This window comes from Haliotis cracherodii, unplaced genomic scaffold, assembly GCF_022045235.1.
Source record: "Haliotis cracherodii isolate W230 unplaced genomic scaffold, xgHalCrac1.p SCAF_6, whole genome shotgun sequence".
NCBI classification, from domain to species: domain Eukaryota; kingdom Metazoa; phylum Mollusca; class Gastropoda; order Lepetellida; family Haliotidae; genus Haliotis; species Haliotis cracherodii.
The window spans coordinates 58,488,910-58,506,976 of record NW_027266319.1 but is presented as its reverse complement, the minus strand read 5'-3'; the positions used below and the strand labels follow the sequence as shown (position 1 = coordinate 58,506,976).

General features: G+C 36.5%; 1 pseudogene; it reads right to left on the bottom strand.

The window, feature by feature from the left end:
- Window positions 1–11,973: 11,973 nt before the first annotated feature.
- On the bottom strand, window positions 11,974–17,645 carry LOC139446735 (uncharacterized; annotated as a pseudogene).
- Window positions 17,646–18,067: the final 422 nt, after the last annotated feature.

Below are 18,067 nucleotides of genomic sequence, written 5' to 3'. Positions count from 1 at the left end.
ACTGGACATAAACGTACATGTACATGCATAGATGTAAAAACACCTCTTAAAGTCGTTATAAAACAATATGAAAAAAAAGCTGTATTTCATTGACTGGCCATACAAGTATATTTTGTTTTCTAGTGGTCAGTGAAATAAATTTGTTCAGCGTCTTGAGCACATGAACTGTAAGTCTATATATTGAACACTACTTCAATCGAAGTAATTCATATTTTCGTATTTTTTTCTTTCACTTAATCTAGATATTACTTATAATTGTACGGTAAAACATTAAAGTACTGTCGGATATGCCAGAAAATTGCTTTTTGCCTGTTAAAAAAGGATATAATTTTCCACAGACTGTTGTTATTGAAATATCAAGTAACTACCGATCACCCTACCTGTGGTTTGAAGCATTTCAGTCACAAGGAGCCCTATCGAGAGACTAATTCGGATGAAAACAGGTAGTTCACCTATATTCTAAGTCCAGTGATGACAGTCTGAAACGGACTATAGAAATATGCTCACGTGACTCCGTTATAATGATAATAATCTAGTCTTCATAAAACATCTTATCCACACACAAAAATCATTTTTTAGAAAATTCTAGATGTGCATCTTCTAAAATGACAAAATGCATTTTTTTGTTAACATTGCTCCCATGATGCATATTGCATTACACTTGCATAGCCATAGCTATGGTACACGATATGGAGTCTGTACTGGGAAATGTATACAAGTTCTTTACACTTAAGAGAGATAGAAGGAAACCATTTATGAATTTAAATGGGATGAATTACCAAACTGCCCAAGCTATGGAGTTTTCATTTAATACCATCAAGTGTACGGTATGATAAGAAAACAAAACAGGTATATATATATATATATATATATATATATATATATATATATATATATATATATATATATATAGGGGTGGTCTCAAAAACAAAACAGGAACAGAAAAGGATATTAGACAGCTTTGATACAGGGTGATTAGGCGTATAGTTTACAAGCTTTATGAGCAGAAGACTTGTAGTAGAATTTGGGAGGAATTAAAGATACAATAAATGTTTCCCGGACTGCACACAAACTGTTGCTCTCCAAAAGATGGGATTTCAATACACTGCGCGTGGCGATGACCGAGCACTCTTCAGGGGAAAATATTCCATCCTGTCTATGAGGTCACATTATCTCCGCACCATTCATAACTATCACAGTCAGGGCATCCAGATAATTTAACTTGATGAATCTCTCCACTCACTACATGTAGCTATCGGCAGATGGACACAAAGCACCCATGGCACCATCAGGTAATGGTAATCGTGTCATTCTTTTGTACGCTGCAACCCATGATAAGGGGCTTACTGATGGATGTGTGCTAGTTTTCGAGGCGAAAAGGAAAACCCGTGATTTTCATAAGACAAATATAGGAGGTGACGTGTTCATAGGCTGATTGGATCTTCAGCTATTGCCCATTTTAAACAACGCCAGTGTTATTGTAATGGATACCGCCAGTTAATATAATGTCCGGGAATCAGATACTGTCACCCAAACCATGAGTAGTCTGAAGGCGACCATACAGGAATACATGACATTGTCGACTCCAGACCATATGAAACGAAAGTTGAACTCAAGGAAAAAATTCGGCTGAATAAGAAATCAGTAAAATACAAGACATATGTGCTGGCGGCACAACACGGTTACGTTGTCTTACGTACGCCAGTCAGACATTGCGAGCTCAACCCAGTTGTGCCCATCTTGGCTAAGTGTAAAGGGTTCGTAGCAAAACATAACACAACATCCAAAAGTACAGATTCATATACGTCATCAGCGGAGATAAATGCTGCCTAAAGAAACCATCTGTAGAACAACAAATACTTCTTGATTCCAAAACCGCAACTTCCAATGCTCACCCGTTTCATAGCTCTTAACTATTCCATCATGTTTCCAAGCAAATTAAATGCAGTACATATCCTCAATTGCTACCCGATCAACGCACATGTCAGTTAAGTACAAAAACAGCAATATTTTGAGACCACCCCCAACTCGGTTACATCTGCACCTGAGAGAATGCACGGGACGGTACGAGTTAAGAGGTCGGTGTGACAGGTCGATACAAGAATTATCTGAGAGAAGTTTGATAGATGTTTATTGCAAACAAAAATATACAGGTCGGACCAAGGTAATCAAGATCAGACATTCCCAGGTTCGATACTTGGCCTATAATGTAATAAATCCCATGGAGAAAGAAACGTATTCATTTTTTACAGCAAATTAATTCCCTTCATTGTCACAATACTCCTGTTAATGTTATCTGTGCCTTGAAGCCACTTCCCGGGCTACATGGCAATTATAATAAACAGATATTCTTTGAGTAACACGATTTTGGTGTACGTCCCGCAGGCCGCGGAATCAACACTTTGTTTCCGATTGGAAACATACTAACAAAAAAGACATGTTAACCTCTCCAGATCTATGAAATGACATTTATGATCCAAATTCATATTCAAAACGACTATCATATTGTTCAATGTCGTGTTCCACCGGCTGTCCACTCTGCCATCCGTTGTACGCGACCAGCTCCTTTTGAAAAGTACGCCCAGATGAGTCCCAATATTGTGTTTTGTGTTTGACATCAGTTTAATTGACCTTTTCAAACTTCGCTACTTCCGGTTTGAAAGCGAGGCTTGGAGAGCAGAAGGTGAAGGCTGGATAGCACATGAAACACATGGAGTTGTCAACAAGGCACGCAATCGGGATAAACTGTGACAATTTAACCATCCCGGTACATTTATCGTAAGTATTGAACATTATTCTTATTGACAAACTATTCTACTGTTATTTGGTCTCCTTACCGATATAAATTTGAGTCTGGCCGTTCTGTTATGATTTCAATTTAAAATATCCATGACCACCTAACTCCCAGTGCAGTTTATGGTAGCTGAACAGACTTAATACAAATGCTACTGAAATCTTGTAAAGAATAATTCATTGTTTACACACCATTAAACTATTTATTGTGAGTTTAAATAACTTTGCTGGTTGTATTTGAAGTCGAAATATTCACCTTTTGACCATATCTAGATATATGTCAGAAACTAACTTAATTGATATAGGCCTATGTTGATATAATGTATCAAATTGAAACCTACTGAGAATTTACAATCGTAACAAATCAGAATTTTGCATCAGTTGCGTATTTGATGTAAATTGTAATGGACTCAAATGCATTCCAATAAAATATTAGACCTCTAGATCTACTTGTGCTGTTGTGATAGTGAACAGTTGTTATTTTGATTGTCAATGTTGTCAGATTAGATAGCATGAGGTGTAATATTTCAACTGAATTATTACATTAAGTATGTGTAAATATTTGAAGTAAAGTACAGTTTGATCTGCAATTTTGGTAACAATTAATATTTCTACCAAAATGATATTTACTTTACTGTACCAATTTAATCAAAACCCATAAAAACCCAACTAATTAATGTCCAGTAAATGTTCAATCAACATGTGATCTTTATATAATTTACAGAAACAGATAACTCTTTAACATTTTGTATTCAAATATTTCAAATGCATAAATTGATATTGACATTACTAAAAACTTAAAGTATAAACATAATTATTTTTAATTCCCATGCGTATTGCAATCATAACTCATTAATTCCCTTTGTTTAATTGTGAAACCCATCTGGTTTTATGTCCACAAACATGTTTTGAAACTTTTAAAACAAAAGGATTTCTTTTGTGCAAGCAATTGCCATGTATTATTGATTATCTATCATATCAATTTATATGTAAGAATATAGTTTACTGTGTCATTTTGCAATAATTATATTGTTATGATGTAATATTTTACTATTGTTAACAATCTTTAGAACTTTAGTTTATTTCAATCAAGTCAAGTGGTGTGATTATTTTGATATTTTTTTATAATTCAATCAAAACGAGAAAAATAAAAAATATAAATACATAGAAGAAATTTGTTTTCCTTGTCAAATAACGATAATAGCATGAATTCATCTCATGCTCCTTGTATAGCATGCTCCTTGTGAAAATTCATTCCATTTCTTCTTCGAATGTACCTTATATGATGATTTTAGGGAGACATTACTGACAGCTATCGATAATCTTGGAGGACAAAAAACTCTACATAGTATTCTTTTTGGTGATCCAAACTCAGATGTTTTCCTGAACACAAAAATATTCTTGTCTGTACACAAATTTATAGAAACGACTAACAGATTCAGTAGCTAGCATAGTATTGTTTCCAAAGTGTTAATCATTAATATTGTTAAATCTATATTCAACACTTAAATGTATAATATTAGGATATGTATGAGATGCACACTGTCTTCACTTTCAAGCACATTGTACATATCCTTCATATGAGCACTGTATATATATTGTGCACTATGTTTCCACAATGTGAAGTTTCAACTGTAAATTGTTCACTTTCATTATGCAATATTATGTATAACTGTATATAGGGAGAAGGCGGTAATAAGTGCTGCCCTTGTGCCCAATCCCTTTGTCTTTTTGGACAATAAAATATGTTTAATAATATCTCATCTTGTGATCTGACAAAGTTAATATTTTCAAGTCAAGATATCAACTTTAGTAAACCACATGAAGAGATAAACATTGCATTTGACAAAATAAATTCAAGTCTTATATTTTCTTTGTGATCTTCATGACCTTACTCAGAAAACCATAGTGTCAATGAGGCAGACTGACTGAAGGTGTGACAAAACGTGATATTTCACCTGATTTTAATAAAAATCTTATTTATTTCACTCTAGCGAAAGTATGTTTTCAGCAAGGTCAGACTAAACAAAGTATTTCATGATTAAATACATACAGGTAATACAAATATCAAAACGTGTTTCATTAAAACAAGAGTGAATTTCTGTGTGACATTGATATAAAGAGCTGTAGTACACTGTCATTAAATTGATAAATTGTTGAGTTTACTGTTTACAAAGAATATACTGTTTGAGTTTTAGACATATCAGATGAATTGATGCCTTCAAGATTGTTCTTAAGTAGCAAATGTTACACACTGTGATTAATTTTCCTTAAACTTCTCTATTTCAGAAGAATGTTGTTTTCTAAATAAGCAATATTTTGAGAGAAGGTGAATAAGCATTGTTTATAAAAAATGTTATTGAAGTAGGAATATTATTACAATATTATTGAATTATTCATTTCAGGCCAGCGAGTCACCACAATGAAGTACTAGTATCCGGTGACGGATGTCTGGAGGAGCTTTCCGCTGACAGTAACACAATGGTTACAATGTGCATCCTGTCAAAGGACGAGGAAGTGAAAAGCCTTATTCACTCACAAAACAACATGGCCAATATTTATCAGACACTTAAAAAGCACATTGTACCATTTGTTTACAAGCAAGAAAATTATTTTCTCCTGGAATTTAATTAGGTGCTTTTGACTGACAAAGACACCCAATCCATTTTAAGTTTTGAAAACTTATATTGTGAGAAATAAAGATATGAAAATTTTAGTTTGTTTTTCTTTGTTAAATATGAGAAATCCAGATTGTTCCATCAACATAATTTGTACCAATACATATATTTTATCTTGGCTTGATTACCAATTGAAGTTTATTCCTTTTTATCTTTTGTTATTTTATTTGTACTCATATCTGATCAAGACATTTTCAAACTATTCAGGATAAATGTATTAGTAGCTTCCTTTTGATATACAATTACCTATCATCATACAGGATTAGGTGAGGGTGTTCAAGAAGTTGATAGTTGTATCAATTCTTATATTTCTTCAATATCATGCCTTAATTATATTTATCAATTTTTAGTTTCCTTTAACTTGTTTTAAACAGTTCACACATTATTACTTTTGTTGTGCACGGTGCAATCTCAATCGGCAGTAATCAGTTAAGTAAGTGATGTTTGAAGAACAAGTAAAGTATCATCTGTTTATTGTACACACTGAATAGAGTTATCGCCCCTACTGAATATTTATTTTGACACACGAATTATTTTCATAATTAACATTGTAATATGTTAAAATGAAAATCATAGCAGAAAAATTCTTTTGTCAACTGGACTCATGGCAAAACGATAGCGCGTTGTGCAGCAAACACCACTATGAAACGTGAAATAAACATGATCTTGATCTTGATCTCGAGTTCGCCAAGCCACGCATTGACTGAGCAATTTTGCAAAAGTACATTGACGTGTTTCATGTTATGCGGTTTATTTACGATACCCAACTTCTGTCATTGAATGTACTGTCACATTGTACCTATATGCCGACGAGGTTATGATAAAACAATCTATTTCTGAAATACGTATCTCGAAATGCACATTTCCATTCACTTCCGGGATCCTGACAGCAAAATGCAAATTCCAGTGTATTACAGGCATATTTTAGGTGGACCTCACGATTAAATGTGCAATATCTTCTGTATTAGATACAGAGGATACCATTTTTTGTTTGTTTGAAATGTCCATCAGTGAAATGCACAACATGCTGTCTGTTCCCCATCAGCTGATGCGACGCACACTGCATGGAGCTATGCTCTCCAAGCCTCGTTTTCGATCCAAGATGGCGAAAGTGTGAAAAAGGTCAATAGATCATTGGTTATAATATTGGTTTTCTCTGACTACTGAATCATAACAACACCATTGCAGCATTGCTGGGGAACTGTTACATAACCCAGCATAAACTGGTCACTGGAAAATGTCTTCAGGCACATATGTGATACCTATTAAATAGACCTAACAGTAACCGTGAGCTTCTGCCACTATTAAAATTTACTTGGTGTTATTAAATATGTTTTATCATTCATACATCGTGGACACTTTAATTCAGATACCCTGTGTTGTAATTACTAATTGCATATGCTTTATTAAAACTGTTAAATTGTTTTCACTTTATAATAATGTATATGCTTTGGCCTTGTAATGAACTGAGTACTTAAAGTGTAAAGCATGAAAATAAATACTCCTGCTGCAATAATGTTACAGGTGTACTTGTGGTCGCTGTGGTTACATGCAGTCTGAGGTAGAGGAGCTGTGTTGTGTTGATGTTGCTACTGTCAGGAATAAGCTTGATGATACATCTACCTGTAACGACTACAGCTGCATCACTGCCCACCCTGGCCTCCATGAAGTACCTATCACTCAGCAAGTACAGTATGGAGGCGTACGAGTTCCTTGACACCAGTGGTCCGATAGGAGATGATGAACCAGTACACAAGTATGATACATTCTAATAATATTTAAAATAGTTGTATGCTTGATCAAGAGAAGATTACATATTTGTAGACCAATTTGCACAAAAATTTAAATAAGAAATTTAATTTCCATTATCTCATAATTTCTGAATTTTGGTTAAGGTCGGGGACACGGCGTCACTGCTCAGCGGTATATCGACCAAGTGATCAGACCCCACGTTGTTCCATTTTTTGCACAACATCAACAACACATTTTCCAGCAGGACAACGCTCATCCCCATGTTGCCAGAGCTACCATGGCCTTTCTGGAACAACACAACATCCGTGTTCTACCATGGCCAGCCCTCAGCCCTGATCTGAACTCCATCGAACACTTGTGGGATGAGGTTCAAAGGCGTCTGCACAATGTGCGCCCTGTCCCTACAACTGCCGATGAACTACGCACAGCTGCTCTGGATGTGTCCCTATGGCCTTCACAAATCGTCTGATACACTAAGTGTACAGGAGATGTGTGACACTGATCAATGCTAATGGTGGTTACACCACGTATTGACTGACATTTTGGTTATTGACCCGAAACTGTGTAAGCTATTATGGTATTATTATGGTTCTGTTCGGTAGAACAAAACCTTCCAAATGGCGTGCTGGTTTACTTTGGGGAATTAGTCAGCAAAGAGCCGGAGTCACAGGAGACTAATCGCAATTAACACTGAGCAATTTACAATATCTTAGAAAATAGCTGAGGGTGCCACAGAGAGTCGGTACAACCCTCTGGGCTGTGGTAGAGAGGTCTGCTTGGTATGAGCGTCAGACCCCTTTCTGCCTAACATTTTGCTTCTGTATGTATTTAACAAAAATTAGAACAATAAAAAGGAATATGATTTGTTGATACACGATGGGTTACTAAATGAATGGCTAGACAGAGGTGAATACTTAATCCTGTTAATCCTGTTGGCAATAATCTTGTTGACATATTTACTGGGTGCTTGGAAAGAGATTATGGTATCACTATAGACCAGCTTGTATGGGGGCTAATCCTTAATGAGTCTAAATTGAAGTAATTGCTGATTGTTATTCTAATATAGGTGATGACAGATTTACTTAAATAAAATAGTTCAAGGCAATCTATAAGACAATGTAGACAGATCTTTTGTCTGGGAGATGGGATATTGATACCTTAGGCTAGCATTTATCTAAAAGCTTCAAATCTATGAAACTATGTAGACATAACACTTGTCTTATTGAATAGTATGTCTAGGAGATGCGCTCCCATTACCTTAGGCTAGCATCTATCTAAAAAGCTATAACTGAAACTACTGATATTTTATATATACATTTTACCTGATGATAAGTATTACTTGCTAGACTATTATTATATGAAAGCATGTATAAATATTACACCATGATAACTCATAAAAGCACTTGATGTGGATCTAATTATTATAGGAAAACTTAGAATAAATGTTATATCATGATAACTCCCTATTGTAAAAACTATATAAAAAACGCAGCCAAAGCCTCCATCCCCTTCAAAACAGCTAAGACAGGCAAACCGACTGTACCATGGTGGAATGAGGAAATAGAACAGACTAGACGAAAACGTAAATCAGCCTTCAATAAAGCAAAACGCGACTACAAATATCTAAAGTTAGCCCACGAACTAAACCACCAGGTTAAAAAACTAGTCCAAATAGCCAAAAGTAGAGACTGGAAAAAATTCTGCGAAGGTATAAATAACCGTACAGATGCCAAAACGGTCTGGCGCAAAATCCACGCCATTAGAGGTTTAAAACGACATAAAAAAAAATGTCAAATGTCAGATAATAAACTACATCCAGGACTTCCTAAACAATCGTAAAATAACCGTGGGTATAGACCAAACACTATCGGATCAATGTCCCCTAGAAAATGGCACTCCCCAGGGCAGTATCCTCAGCCCCACCCTCTTAAACGATCTATTCGAAGGCCTATCCCCTAAAGTAAACACATCGAAATTCGCGGATGACGGAGCCCTCTGGATCCGCACTAAAAGCATTAAAATGGTCCAAAATTTACTCCAAAAATCTCTTAATAAAATACAACAATGGGCAGACAAATGGGGCTTCTCCCTTAACTCGGAAAAAACAACAGGAATAGTATTCAAACATAAAAGCATGAAACCCGCCTCCCCAATCCTCCAGCTAAACAACCAAACAATCAAATTTCAAAAACAAACCAAATTCTTAGGACTTATTTTCGATGAACATCTCACCTGGGATGCTCACATCCAAAACCTAACAACTAAATGCAGTAAAGACCTAAACACCCTAAGATGCCTAACTGGCTCTAACTGAGGAGCCTCCAAAGATACCCTCCTCTCTCTCTACATATCACTAATTAGATCAAAACTAGACTACGGCTGCGTCATATACAACACCCTAAACAACTCTGTATCTAAAAAACTTGACTCAATACAATATGAGGCCCTCAAACTAATTACACGCACCCAACATGGCACCTCCTACACTTCACTTCAGGCCTTAACAGGAGAAATGCCACTAAGATTACGCAGGGAACAGCTAAGCTTAAATTTCTGGGCCGCGTCCCAATCAAACCCTCTCATCCAAAACTTAATAAACCAAAATATCAGCCCCAAAAACCAAGCTCTAGCTCGTAAACACCCCTTACTTACCCCAATATCCCAAAGAATAACAAACTACCTCAATGAACACCAAATTAAAAATCTCAAACAAAACTGCAAACAATCAAATATCTTCACCCCTAAACTTAAAATACCCAAAATAGACACAACACTAGCTAGCCAAATAAATAAACAAACCGAACCTAACATAGCTAAAACCACCACACTAGCATACATTCACGAAAATTGGCCAAATTGGTGACACATTTACACGGACGGATCTTCAGATCCGACCTCCAAACACACAGGTTTTGGAGTCCATACCACACAACCAACTAAAACCACACAATCATTCCGACTCCCAAACAACCAATCAATATTCACAGCAGAACTAATGGGCATGGCCTCAGCCCTCCATAATCAAGAATCCAAAAAACACAAAAAAATCCTAATACTTACCGACTCCCTAAGTGGACTGCAAGCCCTCCAAAACAAAAATACCAAAAAACGACCTAAATTAATAAATCAAATATTTAAAAGCTCCAACGACCTAACTAAGGCAGGCAAACAAATAACCTTCTTGTGGATACCCGCCCACGTAGGAATATATGGTAATGAAAACACCGATAAAGCAGCTAAACTATCCCTCAAAATCCCAGAAATAAGCTTAAACTTATCAATCTCAAAATCAGAAATTAAAAGCGTAAACAAGCAAAAAAATCACAAAAAAATGGCATAACCTTTATCTAAACTCAAATAGCCAAATCAAAAATGTACTCAGCAAACCACTAACCAAACCAAAAATTCTCCATCCATCAAAAAAAATCGACAGAGTAATCACTAAACTCCAAACAGGACACACCAACCTAAATAACCATCTAAAAAAAATTAAAAAACATACTACAGGTAACTGCCCACACTGCAAACAACTAGAAACCCCAGAACACGCACTCATCCACTGCACCCACTACCTAACACATCGAACCGCATTACAAACCACCCTCAATCTAAACAAGGCTCTCACTCTAGAAGCAATACTAAACCCACAAAATAAACTAGAAAACTTCAAGGCCTTAGGCGTATTCTTAATCAAAACGAAACTAATAAAACGCATCTAAAAACACTATAATCTACCAAATCAAAATTACATAAACAAACAAACATCCACCATACCCAGCTCCCTTAGTTCTCCTCCCCAACTCCATCAGCATCTATTCAAAATCTCAAAATTCCAAAATTCTATATAAGCAACCCCTAAACCCCCCTCTTGGGTTGCACACACCACTTTCGCCCCTTTCGGAAACACATTAAATGGCCTCGCCGGCCCGTGTGCGAAATATGCATCAGTCGGAAAGCGCACGTTAAATCTCCAAAGTAAGTAACTCCCTTAACATTTGAAAAAAAAATTATTATGTCATCTGCCTTTTTATCCATTAAACTGTCTTCAGTCAAATTTTTGTCAATCTTACCCTATTAGTATTTCTTGTCTTTACTGTTGAAAATAAAAAACATGTATACTGCATACTCGAATTGCGTTTTTTTGCATGTGAGTATATATGAAAATTGTTGCCATGGATGCTTGAAAAATATTTGTTGAAAAATCACAATCAAAAAGTACCATTTCGCTACTTGACCTATCTGTGTTCCAGGTTTGGTGGAGATATATATTGTACAGTTTTTGAGACCTGGTTGGAAACGAGCAATACTATCATTTTCAGTCTATGTCAAAGGTTTTACCATGGAAACTTGGAAAATATATTTATCAAAATCCCCAAAACACCATTTTGCATGAACCCCCTAGAACCACTCCACAACTATCTTCTAAAAAAACATATTTTTGTAAGGTTTTTGTAAGCTAAAAATGGCAATACTTTTAATGCAGTGTATTCAAAATTATTCCCATGCCATTCAGAATCTACTGACATCTGGCCTACAGGATATTCACCTACTGGATTTGGCAAATATTTGGACAAAATAATCGAAAAGTTATTCCTTCTTGTGTTGTACATAAAATTCGTGAAACATTTCCATCGGATGTATATACTGGTTACCTCTATTCTCACTAAAATAAATCTTGTTTTGTTGATGCTGTGATATATCTGGAATACAGTTAAAAGCGGAGTTAAACCCAACTCGCTCACTCACTGTTTTATTGAAATCTGGTTTTATGATTTCTGACAACAATCTGTTTTTGTTGTTTCTTTCCATGAGTGTCAGTTATGCAGGGTGGCTGGTGCTCACTGAGGGAGTTGTTCGCAAAGTTACAACTTGTAAACTCTTGACACTTCCTGTAGTTCACCAACATATTGTGAAAAAATAATACACCAAAATCACATAACAGCTTTTCATTGTATTGAAAAAGATTTTACACAATATTCTAACAACTATTTCAGGTCCATAAAAACAGGATTCAACCTCCTGAAAAGTCTATAATATGTTGATGGAAAAGTTGATGGATCTCATGTAAAGCCATATATCACCAATAACATCCATAGCGTATGTTGGATTTGTCTTGAGGGGTTTAACAGCAGCTTCCCAGTTTCTGCTTTTAGGCTAGGAGACACTCCATTTCTCTTGTCCAGTCTTGGTGTGTGCATTATGCTGACTACCATTCTCATTGAAGTGGAGTGCAGCTTCAGCAACCTGTTACAGAATTCTTCTTGTCACAGATTGTAATTACATTGATTGATTGTTTTATATATATAACTTTCTGATATCAAGACTGAGAAAACTATATGCTCCAATTGTCTGGAGTCTACTGTCATTCACAGCCTACTCATTGCAATTACTGCAATGCCATACTTGATCATTGACTCTGTGTAGGATTCTGCAATCATTAAGTCCTCCATATATTTGAGTCAACCTGGCTAGGAGTTTGCTGAAGATTAGTCTCCCATGATCTAGTTTTATTTTTGTTTCTCTTACAGCATCACAGTACATACCTTGCCTTCATTCCATGGTAATAATAGTGGTAAAATTTGGGAGTGATTGGCATATCACGCTATGAAATCCTTCAAGATGTGATGTCTGCGCATGGGGTTACGGTAACATCTTTAAGAAGATATTTGGACTTGAGGATACTTTCAATCTCCTTGTGAGCTCGTGTTCCTGGAGAATAAAATATATATACTTATATATAGTAGTATATTTTTTCTACTAAATAAGTTATGAATTTGATAATTATTTGGGGACTGGTAATCTGGTAAATATTTTTATTGGGGGTGGGTGGGGGTGTCATGTAAAAATGTCCACAAACAATTGGCATAGTAATTGATCTTTAGTGGTGATCGAGTATCTTTACACAGCCCTTGTCGGTAAACATGTTACACTTGTCAGTAAATCAAGAAAGTTAAAATAACTTTTGTTGAAAATACAAAAAGGTAAAAGGGGCCGAGCATGTGGTATTCCAGGTCCGACTGGTTGTTCAGTGACACTGAGACTTTTTTTATGAAGACTATGAGACAAAATATTTTTTTCTGAGAAACACTTATTTTTGTGGCAGACAATTTCTTTTGTATCAAACATTATGAAACTTATTGGTTTATTTTACATACCAGCAGCAATTCTATCTTGAATTTCCCCATGCACACATGAAGGGAAGCTTGTACCATGACCACCGTGGATGTTAGCTATGTGGTTATCTAGCACCTCCTCAGCATTGCTCTTGCCGGTTGCAGCACACCAGTATAGGTGATTGGAAATAGAATGTGCCCACAAGCTGATTATTTCCAGGCCTTTCTATTTGCTGATTTTTTAAAGTTTCTTGTAAATGCCTGAAAACATTAAGAGCTACCTGTACAATGGTTAGTGATGTCATATAATGATAATATTGAACAGAAATGACCTGGAAGTGTGTTTATTAAGTTTTCGGTGATGAAATACATTAGTTACAATCTAATCATGCTGATATTGATGATTTGTATAACTATGTATTCACCTTTAGCTACATGCCATACATCAAACCAGTGGTGAATGCCAGCTTCCTCCTTCCTTAAGTAGGCTTTAATTTGAGTGTGCCGGTCTGTAATGATGTCTGAAACATCCAACCTGGCTGCCTGAGGAAGTGCAAGGCCCCTTATTAATCCCTCAAGGTCCATGGCATTAGAATTGGCCACCTCATTCGACTGAAAATAGAACAATAGAAATTCAGTTGTTCAAACCTGTACAGAGATGTTCAACACTTTTACAAAAGTACTTGATGTCTGAAAGTATCTTTGGACACAACTCATCATGTTCATGTCACTCATGGTTTACTTAACTGTATGTATTTCTTTTACTGTATCATGAATCCTTGTTATGACAAGAATCTGTGTTCTTACCTGTACCAACTTGATGTCCAAAACATGATTTGTGTCAACATCAATCACACTTGGCTGTAACAATGTTAAAAAACACAGACACTACACAAAGCTGACATAACATTGAGTGCAATTTATGTCTTCTTGTAATACCTGGTTACATTACATATATCAAAGGCAATGAACAATTCTAAGTTTTATGTCGGCCCTGGCATTTATCATTTTTGTCAGTTATTGGTATGCTTACACACAATCAGCCAAGTCACCAAGCTATATCGCACATGTACACTGTTGACAATTTAGCCCAAAGTCAGAAGCCCAAATATAGCAAACTTCTGTCTGGTCAAATAACCTCAGCTGATAATAATCCTTATAATAACACTAAATTTTACTGAAAATTATTCTAAGAGCCATATTCAGGCTTGTAGTCTCAAAAGCTTTAGGCACATATATAAAAAAAATATATTGGACTAAAGTTCACTTTTAAATACATGTACTATTTCAGCTTACCAAAGCAATTGGTTAGCAAAATATCCATAAACAATATAGACCCCCAAAAATTTGGATTTACCTGTGTGTCCAGGTGAGCAACTTCTTGCATCCCCTGCCAGGCGTATAGATTTCTCCTTTCTTTCAAGCAGATGTTGTTTTTGATGTTTTGACCACACTCTTGAAATGGCTGGAACAATATAGCCTCTCTGGATCTTATGAAACGTTGATCTGCTTATGCTGTACATGTTCAGTATTGGGTAGCTCCCCAGGGCCTTTACTGGGGAAAGGCTGCAAAAGAAAATAGCACAAGCTATGGATATATTGCCAAGTGGCAGTTGATTGTGCACTGGCTGACTACTTCAGAAATACAGATGCTCTTTGTGTCTAAGGCACTGTATCTGCACAGTCACAAGACTACCACAGACTTTATAAATAGTGGCTATGCATGAACAAAAGCATAACTTGCTAAACACCAGAAACACCAGAAACTTTGTTTCTTCAAGATGATCATTGAGGGGCCTGAAATTTAAAATAACAATTGTCAAATTACATTGTTGATTGACTGAAGTGATTGTACATATCAGATTGTGTGTTCAAATGTTTTTTAAATATTTCATGCTATGGTAGATTTGACATGAACTGGAAAATGGTACATACAATACATACTCTTGCTGGGACTGAAATTCTTCAAACTTGACTTGGGTTGAAAGAGGGTGGTAGTCTTCATCACTGTCAGTGTCATCATCACTTGTGTAAGGTGTATCATGCTTGCTGTCATCATCACTTGTGTAAGGTGTATCATGCTTGCTGTCATCATCACTTGTGCAAGGTGTATCATGCTTGCTGTCATCATCACTTGTGCAAGGTGTATCATGCTTGCTGTCATCATCACTTGTGCAAGGTGTATCATCCTTGCTGTCAGCCTCACTTGGTGTCTGGTTACAAATGTCACCAGTTTACAATGCACTGATAGTATTAGGGCCATAATTAGATGTAGAAAATGTCAGTTACATCCAGAGATATACCATTCACACTACATTAGCTCAAGAGACAATCCTGTTACAGTATCACAAGAATATAACAGATGTACAACATATTTCAATTATGAAAAAATCATTTTACATACATATTTGCTTGATTATTTTGAAATATGAATTTGATACCTCATACTGTGTACCACGTCACATGTTTGCGGTGTACACTGGACAGCGACCTGCACCAGGATGTAGTCAGGCGCTTCTGAGTACCCACTGACCTGACTGAGGGCATCAGTCTGGCATGACTTGCTTCGAGACTACACATTTGAAAAAAATAGTACAAACATTCACAACTTTGTCATCAATGTGATTCACAAAAATTCAACATCATATTATCAATTAGTGAGTGAGTTTGGTTTGGCAATATTCCAGCAATATCACGGCGGGGGACACCAGAAATGGGCTTCACACATTGTACCCATGTCGGGAATCGAACCCGGGTCTTCGGCGTGACGAGCGAACGCTTTAACCACTAGGCTACCCGACCGCCCTATATTATCAATTAACTATATATGTTAGTCATTTGTGTATTTTAACTGCATCAAAGACAGAACACTACATATATGTATGCTCGTCTTTCCAGAACTATGAGAACAAGGGCAAAAGTGAGCGTGGCTCACTAATACCTCCGACCCGCCTTGTGTGTCAGTAGTTTCAAATTAAATAATGGATAGGGTTATTGTTTGAAAAATTCATAAAAAAAATGGAACATTAATAAAAACATTTTTTTCTTTTGATTGCACCCCTCCATATGATACAGATTATATGTACTAAGTTTGAGAACGATCCACTGAATAGTTTAAGAGAAATCGCGCGGACAAAGTTTTCGGACGGACGGACGGAACCTTGGTATAAAAGTTTGGGGGTATAATTTTCAGTTAATGCTAAATTAGTCTAATCATGCTAAATGCTAAATGACATGCGTGTAGTTTGTTTTGTTGTCGCTAAATAGTTTACCGAAATGAGATGGTTGGCGTCAGTTCCTGCATCTGCTGACCAATTAGAGGGACTATGTGTAAGTTGTTCCTCTCAGACGGTCCCTCTCAACACTGGCTGCCCACGGGCTTCGAGGGGTAGTTATATTCAAATTCACTGTTATCGCTCGTGAAGGTGAACGACTGTAAATTAAAAAAACAACCAAAAAACAATCGATGAATTAAGTTCGTTACGTGAAAATTACTTACCACACATATGTCAACCATCAAAATCACAAAACCGAGCAGGAAACTATGGTACTGCGATCAGCTGATCACCGAATGTCGATGTCTGAGTGTAACCAGGAAGTTAAAGAGACGTACGTCTGACATCTCTAATGTATCTAGTGAAACTATGAACAAATACTAGCTTATTCCTGTGTTCATCAGCTACCTTTTATGCTACCGTGTTTAGATTTTATGTGATATTTCATACATCAAACTTACCCGAGATGCTTCGACTTTACGACGTTTGTTTAAAAAAACCCACTCCAGTCAGGGTTTGGTTTGGTTTGTTGTTTTACGCCGCACTCAGCAATATTCCAGCTATATGACGGCGGTCTGTAAATAATCGAGTCTGGACCAGACAAGCCAGTGATAAATATCATGAGCATCGATCCACGCAATTGGGATCGATGGCATGCATCAACCAAGTCAGCGAGCCTGACCACCCGATCCGTTAGTCGCCTTTTACGACAAGCGTAGTCGCCTTTTACGGCAAGCATGGGTTGCTGAAGACCTATTGGAGTGCTGTCCCTTGATCCCCGTTTCCAAATAAGGATGGTACAGCATCCGGGCGTAATTGTTTCCGATGAGTCGAACAACTGGCAGACATTGCTCGCGAAACACGACAGCAAGTGTCGAAGTGAGCATCACAAACGCGAGATTACCACAACGGACCTTTCGATCCATCATCGTAAATCTTACAGTACTGTATCCATTGTTGGGCAACGAAAATAACTAATTTTAGAATAATTTTTCTTTGAAACCTGAACAGCCAGGAACCGAAAAGTATACCATGTTCAAATCAGTCGGCTGCGCATCTGAGACGCTAGAATTAATCCCCTGGATGCCAGAGGGACATATATGTCCTTCCTCTACAACCCTCACTTAGAAATCGAATAAAATTCAAAATACATCACCCACACTAATACACTTCACAGTTTTGTACAAGGTGGGAAATTCCCTGTTCTGTGATATCATCCACTGGCATTTTAGGCCAAGCAAAATTACTGAAAATGACCTCTGAAAATTAGGTACATAGTAAATGTTGCCATTTTTTACACATTACTAAATCACCAATCACGGCGTTATTTACAGCATGTTTTGAAATCTAAATTTAGGATATTTACTCGGAGAAATGAATTTTAAAAATAGCATATTAGTGATCACGGGTATCTGTCTTTTATGAAATCACCAATGATCATTCCAAAACGTCTCCG